The sequence below is a fragment of the Chenopodium album genome, chromosome 15, assembly GCF_948465745.1.
Source record: "Chenopodium album chromosome 15, dcCheAlbu1.1, whole genome shotgun sequence".
Taxonomy (NCBI): domain Eukaryota; kingdom Viridiplantae; phylum Streptophyta; class Magnoliopsida; order Caryophyllales; family Amaranthaceae; genus Chenopodium; species Chenopodium album.
In genome coordinates this window covers 52,755,772-52,764,886 of record NC_137848.1, presented here as the reverse complement: position 1 = coordinate 52,764,886, position 9,115 = coordinate 52,755,772, and the positions used below count along the sequence as shown (strand labels likewise).

At 30.3% G+C, this 9,115-nt stretch overlaps 1 pseudogene; it reads right to left on the bottom strand.

Annotated features, from left to right (window-relative positions):
- Positions 1-2,346: 2,346 nt before the first annotated feature.
- LOC145582584 (pentatricopeptide repeat-containing protein At4g14050, mitochondrial pseudogene) lies at positions 2,347-4,765 on the bottom strand (annotated as a pseudogene).
- Between the last annotated feature and the right edge of the window lie 4,350 nt (positions 4,766-9,115).

The window sequence follows — 9,115 nt, the reverse complement described above, 5'->3', positions numbered from 1 at the left end:
ATGCACAAAATCTCCTTTTGTCTGACAATAGAAATTTGGTAAAATAAGATCTGAACGCGAACATCATTTTCCTTTCTTGCCGAGCACAACCTAAAAACTACAAGAAAAGGTTCACTTCTTGATGCTTTTATTTATCTGTTCTCACACTGATACTAAATACATGATGAGATGATAGATATCAAGAAATCAGCCATCAGGCATCAGGACTGCAACAAGCAAACAAATCAAAATATGACCATTTACAATTCGTTTCTTAGGGATTTTATTTATCTGTTCCCACACAGATCCGGTACAAAAGTGAGTGATTACAAGCCTCTCTACCCACTATTTGGCTGACAATTAACATACTCTACACCTTAACGCTCATTCACACCTTTTCTTTTCTTGCCTCACCTCCTTCGCTTGCCTTATTCAAAAACAAGTGCATAAAAGCTAAATTCAGCAGGATCCGGGGCTTTGGAGTTTGATTGGAAGTTGGAGTCTCCTTCATTTACTGTAGAAGGGTCTTAACTCATTAAAGTGAGAAATGGAGAATTGTCGAAATTGGGAAAACAGAGGGAATATTATTACACACAAAATTAGTGAAATAAAGGCAATATTTCTCTAAATAAATCTTTTCTTTTATCACCCCACTTATCTATACAACCAATCTGCTAATGTCACTTTCTTTCTCTATGTCAAACTCTACTAATGCACTGGATGTCACCACGACTTCCTGCCCAAGACAATTCCCAACTGAGCTCTGATAGCACAAGGGTTTTCTGCGATATGCCCTTGTCACAACTCACAACAGCTAACAAAGGTCCAGTGAATTGATGGCTAGGACACCACATCTGATCTCTGTCAGAAATCATAACTCAGTTGAACCCTCGACTACTAATTCAAATAACTTGCTTAGCCTCCAAGTTTCAATTGAGGAGATATGTGCAAGGAAATGATAAAGGAGACAGAGTATGTGCTCATTACTCATAAGCAAGTCTCACTATCTTACTATCTTCTTCAAGCCACCTCCACCTCCCACAGTCCACGTTTGGGATGACCATCCAAGAAAGGCTTACTATAATGGCTTTCTACAATGACCAATCATCAAAGCGAAATTACGGATAACATTAACTCTTTGACATCAAAGCCACAAGCCCTATGCAAATATTGTATAACAAAGTAGCTGAACCCTACAAAACGACTTGCAAATGGTTTACTTTTCAGTTAAACCCTTTATTCTCTCTAATGACTTCTCTATCAGCTTATGATATTGCAATCGATCAACCCTTGAAGAGGTATAAATTACTAGAATTCATGATTCTTTCCCTAATAATCATTAAAGCAGGCAACCTTAGTTCAAGCTTTCAGCAGTGTCTTATTATATATCACCAAATATAGAAGTATCTAGTTAAACTACTCGAGTCTTCCATGCACCCCATTAAAACCCCATAATTTCCCATCCTCAAGAAATAAATCAATTATCTGACACTATTTAATATCAAATTCATACAGATTGTTACCCAAGAAGCCCAAATAATTCGCAGAACAAATTAGAATTTAATTTTTTAAAAAAAGGTGTGAAAATTATAGATTACAGAGTAAAAGATTTCATGCCTCCAATAATGTCCTTCTAGACATCTCCATACATTACTTTTCGTTATTCATGAGAAATATTTTCCTATGAGAAAAATATTATAAACTAACAGTATCGATTATTAAATCTAGTAACCTTATCCCTAATCTACAATAACATATCTAAGTCTTTCCCAAATATGATCTCATAAATCCTAAACATCAAAACATGCAATAATTAAGTGATGAGTAAATGAGTTACCTTCAAGGCTCTTTCAATCTCCGCTTTGCTCTGAGCAACATCCTCAAGAACCAAGATGACGGGTTGGAAAATGGCCAGGGCATCTTCAATAGCGTCCTTTAGGCTCAGGGGAAAGAGAAAAAAAAAAAAAAAAAGGAAAAAAAAAAAAGAAAAGATAGAGACACGGAATATTAACTTCATCTCTAAGAGAATGGGACTTCATATTGGAATATTAACTAACATGGACACATCAAACTAACCATTGGAAACAGCCAACCAGTTACTTTCTCATAATAAACAAACAGGATGCACCTCTAAGAGAATGGGACTTCATATTGGTAAACGGAAACAGAACTAACTAAGACTTGTTGCACATAATTAAGGGAACATCACTTTAGATTCTGTTTGTTGAATAATTGATTTAAAGATAGAGACACGGAATATTAACTTCATCTCCTTTTAACAAAGATCCAACACAAACAAAATAACAGATGCATTTTATCATATGTTCCAAGCAGACAATATTGTATCATATGTTCCAAGCAGACAATATTGATCATATGTTATTCTGAAGAAATACATAATTGCCATCCTAACTCCTAATTAAGAAGAATACAATTTTTCTAATGTACTAGAGTAATGATGGATTGCTGACTTAGGACAAAGGAGATCATGTAGAGAAGGCCAAGTATGTGTTCTTTCTGTAAACTGATAACCTTCTAAGGGATGGAAAAGGAGCACAACTTTTTCGTCAGAAAATGCTTCAGTGTTAAAATTCTTATGAGAGCTTCATGAAAATTGATATTGGGGGTTGTAGAATCAGAGATCAATAGAAAGTTAACAAATAACAGAATTTAGAGATCATCAGGCAATAGTTAAGATTTTGGAGGACAAAACAAAAACACAATTCGGGGATCATCAGGCCATAGTTAAGAGTTAAGACTTCAAAGGACAGCGTAATGGTGTGTATGTGTGTTTATAGTACCAAAATATGAAGATTAAAGAAAAGGGTGCTATAAACCTTAATAGGACTCCTTAATGGAGTTCCTGAGCAATGAAGAGGTAGATTACGTCCTGTATACAGATACTCTGCTTGTAAGTGCCTACCAAAAATCACCACAAGAACAGCTACCATCCTTAAAATGATGAAACCTGTTGATATCTCGAACAATGATCTCCCTCTTTACGATGCTGCTTATGAATTTTAACACCGTGTGACAATCCCCACAAGTTCGTAAATTTTTCACTATGCGTATGGTGGTACCAGGAGCAGATTTAAGCAAGCCATATGCTACAGCCCACCTTTCACTATGCCACAACAAATGCCTCTCCTTCTCATGCTGCTCCAGTTCATGTAAAACATAACTAGTATCTGGAACATAACCTCTTTTTCTCATCTCCAAATCCAACTCCTCAAGCAAACCAATAAGTTTTTCCTGCATAGGATGAGATGTCTCCCCTGCATAAAACACTTGACTCTCCTTTGCAAGTTCAATACAGCTATAACCAGGCTCTCTCTTCAAATCCATTTTAGACATCAATTTGCGAACTTTAGACACATTATCCCACATAGAAGCAGAAGCATATGTATTAGAAAGCAAAATATAAGAAGAAGGGTCTTCAGGCCCCAAGCACAGTAAATGATCAGCAACCCTTATAGCAACCTCCGTATTTTTGTGTTTCCTGCAAGCACTTAACAGAGCAGCCCAAGCAGCTTCATCAGGATTATATGGCATTGTCTCTAGGAGTTTCTCGGCCTCATCAAGGTGACCAGAACGGCTAAGAACATCCAATAGGCATGTGTAGTGATGCAACCAGGGCTTCATTCCATAATCTTGAACCATCATATCAAAGAAAAGCCGACCTTTGTTAACTAAACCTACATGACTACAAGCATAAATCAACCCTAGAAATGTCACTTCATTCGGTCTTACACCATCAATGACCATCTCATCGTACAGAGCCAATGCTTCCTTTGCTTGGCCGTGTTGAGCCATCCCAACTATGATAGAAGTCCAAGACACAACATCTCTTTTGTACATACATGAAAAAATGCCTTTCGCTGCTAAAAGATCACTGCATTTGGCATACATATCAATGAGTGAATTGGAGATGAACAAATTACGTTCAAACCCGAGCAATATAACCAAGCAGTGTAATTGCTTCCCTAGCTGTAGTGCTGCCATATTAGCAGATGCTGCAATAACACTTGAAAGAATATATGGGTCAGCACCATGATCAACCTCTCTTCTCATATTCCTATAGATACTACAAGCATCATTCCCATGACCACTATGCACCAACCCAGATATCAAAGCACTCCAAGACAACAAATTCTTGTCAGGCATCCTCCTGAAAAGCTCCACAGCATCAGTTTTCCGTCCAATTCGAGCATAACCCGAGACCAAAGCCGTCCAAGAAATCGTATTTTTCACCTTAATCGAATCGAAAACCATCCTAGCATAGTCAAGGAACCCACATTTTGAGTATAAATCGACTAGTGATGATTTAACAACATCATCCTCATAAAAGGGAGACAAACCAAAATGAGCATGCACTTGTTTACCAAGCCTAACATCAACCAAGCTAGCACAGGACCTAACAAGACTAGCAATCACAAAATGATCAGGCAGTAACTTATCATGCTCCCACATTCTAAGGAACAAAGAAAGCGTTTTATGGGGAAAACCAGCATGATTAAAAGCAGTAAGAATTGAAGCCCAGGATACAAGATCTCTTTGAGGCATTTCGTCGAACACTTTGAGGGCATGATCAATAACACCACATTTGCCATACATTTCAACAAGGGAGTTGGGTATTGGGCCATAATGATGGAGACCAAGTTTTGTGATCTGGGTATGGAGTTTTTGGCCAGAGGAGAGAGATTGGAGTTTGGCACAGGACCTAAGTTGGTGGAGATAATGTGAGCAAAACCATTCGATGTTCAGCTTTTTTGGGTGCATTAAATTTGTCAAACAGAGTTTATTACAAAATTGGCTGCTAGTTTTGACCTTTACAAATTTCAATCAATTATTTAACACTTAAAATTGGCTGCTAGTTTTGACCTTGGAGAATTTCCTTACTATTTACTTCGGAGTACTAGTATTAAAGATTTTTTATGTGACTAATAAATTTAGTTAAACTTAACTAGATTAGACCGTGCGATACACAGATAAACATATCTTTCCTCATAAATCATTGAGTAACAAATTATAAAAATAAAAGTCAATCTCATCTAATCAAACTATATGCATACAAATTTATATATCTAAGAGTTTGAAATAAAAATTAAAAAAAAAAACATGTAACTTAAAGAAATTGAAGCACCTTGGAAATACTGCGAAACAATGGTACGGAGTAACATTTAACGACAACATTAGTTCATTTTTGTATAACAAACATCCATATTATTATTACATGACTTCATTGCTAGGTTGTTTGCACAATACTTAGTTTACACACACAAAAATAACACTAAACCTTATTATAAAAAAAAAAAAAAATTAATAAAAAAAAAAAACCTTATTTAAGAAAAATGTCACAGTTATCTAAAATGTTTTAGCTCAATATCAATTTTATTTATTCCAACCAAAAAAAATATTTATTTATTTATTGACATAGTCAAAGATTGAAATCAAAATGATTAAAAATAGCCAATTCCTTAAAAAAAAAAAAATTTAAAAAAAAAACCAAAAATATATATGACATCATAAGTGCATTAGGCGGGAAAATTTTTTATGAGAGAGCGACACGTATACAATTAAAGGAGAGGATGATATCAGCAATTTTCTATTTTAGTAATAGTTAATAGATTTCTGATGTTGACCCACCTTAAAACACCGCCAAAATGATGTGGATGGATGGTAAGATGCGAGATCATTCAGACCACTTTTAACTTTATAAGGTAAGATATGAAGGAATGACACGAGATCTCTAAAAACATTAGAGGTGCAAAAAGATTGCGGAGTCGTAGCTAACTCTCCTCAATTATTTATGGTGGATTGCTCTTATTTTCCTGAAGGTAATCGATGTAAGTCATGTAACTAATGCACACAGTCTAAGGCTAGGAAAAGTGCTTAATGTAGATCTCCCTCGCTTTCCGGTTTGTTTGACTGTTGTAAAAAAAATGAAATATAATTCTAAGAAAATGGACGATTTATAATGTGACACGTGAAAATGTGACCTGAATACCAGATACTCTATATTGGTAACCAATTTGGCTTAACAAAATAGAACACCCCAATTCTTAAAAAAAAATAAAAAAAAAATAAATAACAAAAAACCAATCTATCTAATCTAATATATATATAAATAAAGTAGGCCTTTTAAGAGAGTATTCGGAGCACCACGTAAGCAAAGGTATTATTTTAACCAATAAGAAATTAGATTTCTATTTTATTTTAGAATTGAAAAATTCACTCGCCACCTAGATAAAAGTGGCGAATTAGATTTGATATATCTCCGATTTTAATGCCACGTAGATTAAAATCAACAAATTAAATTATTTTCATGGAAAAAAGGTAAAAATTCAATTATATAGCTAAATTACATGTACACCAAAAGGATAAATAAATAAAACAAAAACCCACAATTCAATCCCCAAAAGTCCAAAACCCAACCATCAAACCACGCAAATTACATATGAATATCTATCTTATTAATTCAATATTAGGATTTGATAAACATAACTATGGTTTTTTTTATCATTGATAAGTAGTTTTAATTTATTTTAATAATAACCCAATAAAATTAGATTTGTGTTTTATTTTAGAATTAATATTTTTACTTGCCAAAAAAAAAAAAAAAAAAAAAAAAACTTCAATCTTTATCTTATCTAGCAACCCATGTCATGATTAGATAATAAAAAAATTTATAAGAGATTTATTTGCTACACATATATACGTAGAATATGATATGATGATGTTAAAGATTTGTATACATCCTCTCAAAAATATAAATTTTTTTTTTCTATTATAAATACACACTATATATATACTACACACGCACAACTAATCCACCACGAGCTTTAATTCATTAAAACTATATAATACAAAAACGCAAACATGTGAATATTATTTATCTAATCTTTTTCATGGTGTGAATTTTTTTTTTCAGGTCTAATTCTTTGATTAACAAATAATATTGGAAAAAAAATATAAGTATATCAATGCTTTCTAATGGTAAACAAAATAAATTGATCGTTATTCATTATATTCTAAGGTGTATGTTTTGTTTATTCTACCTAATCTAATTATGTTACTTATCGACTTATCGTATTAAATTTTGTTAAAAGACTTAATTATAATTTAATATTATTTATTTTGTATTTGAAGGGATTATGTCCATGCGCCAATTAAAGGAAATTTTTTCAAGTACTTATAAATCCAAAAGAGGAATGTGTAGATTGGAAAAGTAAGTCTGCAACTATAGTCTTATAATAGAAGGGAAAAAAAAATTAAAAATTGTAAGAGATGTCTCTAATTATTTTAATTTGTATATTATAGTTTCTGATAGGATATATGTATTATTATTGTAAAAATCATTATAGTAGTGTGATAATGAAATTTCATTATAAAGATTTAATTTTATTCAATTAGATTAATTTCAGTTATGCAACATTCTTGGTATATATTTTTTATTTAACTATTTAAAAATTTATAAAGTCATATCTTTTTACTATTACTCTCACCATCTTTATTTTTACCCTATAGTTTTGGATTTACTTTATTATTTTTTCATTGTATAAAGTTGATATGGAGTAAAAGAATAATGGTGGTTTAAGTTATTGTTTGTGAAAGAATATAGTGATTTTATAACTATATATGTATAGAACAACGTACTTTCGTTATACAAACGAATCATAGTTTTAAAAAAAATAATAAAAATAAAAATAAAAAAAGAGGATTTATGATTTAAATTATTTAAAAAAACAAAATAATATCTTGACAAATTAAAAATTAAATTCATATTTTATTTTATAATTAAACAAATAGTAACTAATTAGGATTTAAATTATTTTAAAAACTAAAAATTTTCTTTTTATTTAATTATCTTTAGATAAATACGAACAGTGTATAATTTAAATTATATTTAATTAACATTAATATCTTATTCTAATATCCGATAGATTATATAACATATAAAAAGGTATGACAAACGATAAAAAAAAAATATATTACAATTTCTTTTAATTTAGAATTAAAAAATCAATCACCACTTGAGACAAATTAATGAATGAGATTTGAGAGTCAACCAATGAAAAAAAAAATTTCACAATTTATTTTTTTAAAATAATTAATTACCCCATAAGAAAACTTCACGAATGATAATGAATTTTGTAAGGATTAGGGGAGGGTCCAGCTTAATTAGCGATTTAGGATTTATTTTTTTTTTAAAAAAAACTTATATTTTAACTTTTTTTTTTCTTCTATTATACGACAAATAAGATATTATATTTATAATTTTTTAATTAATTATATATTCAATTTTCACATAATTAGGACCAACAAATAAGATCTCTTTTAAGTTATGTAAAATAATAAAAATTATCCTTTTCCTAATCAGCACAATAATTTAATCAATATATTATTGTATGGTATAATTACAAAAAAAAAAAAAAAAAAAAAAAAAAAAAAAAAAAAATTATCCTTACATGAGATTTATAGATAAAAACCGTGTATCGCACGGGATTTCATCATTTATATATATATATATATATATATATATATATATATATATATATATATATATATATATATATATATATATATATATATATATATATATATATATATATATATATAAATGAGAGTTTTTTCCCGAGTTTTTAGAGAGCCAGGTAGGATTTAATTTTCTTTTAAAATTAAATAATTTAGATGTCATGTAAGCAAAATTGGCGAATGAGATTTTTAAGTTCAAATTAATTAAATATAAAATATTATCTTTTGATATTATGAATTTTATTTAAATATATAACAAATTTTAGCACATTCATAATTAAAATAAAAATAAAAAATTAAAAATTAAAAATTCAAATAAACCGTGCATTGCACAGGCTTCATCTAGTGCTTATATAATTGCTTATTAATCGAAAGATTGTATTAATAAATGTTGGTTGGTTTACTAAACAGATTACCTGACCAACTGAGCTATCATTCATTTTTCATCTCAAAAAAAAGTTACGATTTTGTTGATAAATAAAAAATTAAAATAAATTTTATTTTTTTTAAAAAAAAAAAAAAAAAAAAAAAAAAAAAAAAAAAAAAAAAAAAAACCTAATTTTATAAAGACTATGCTGCAGATCTTGGATTGAGATAGATT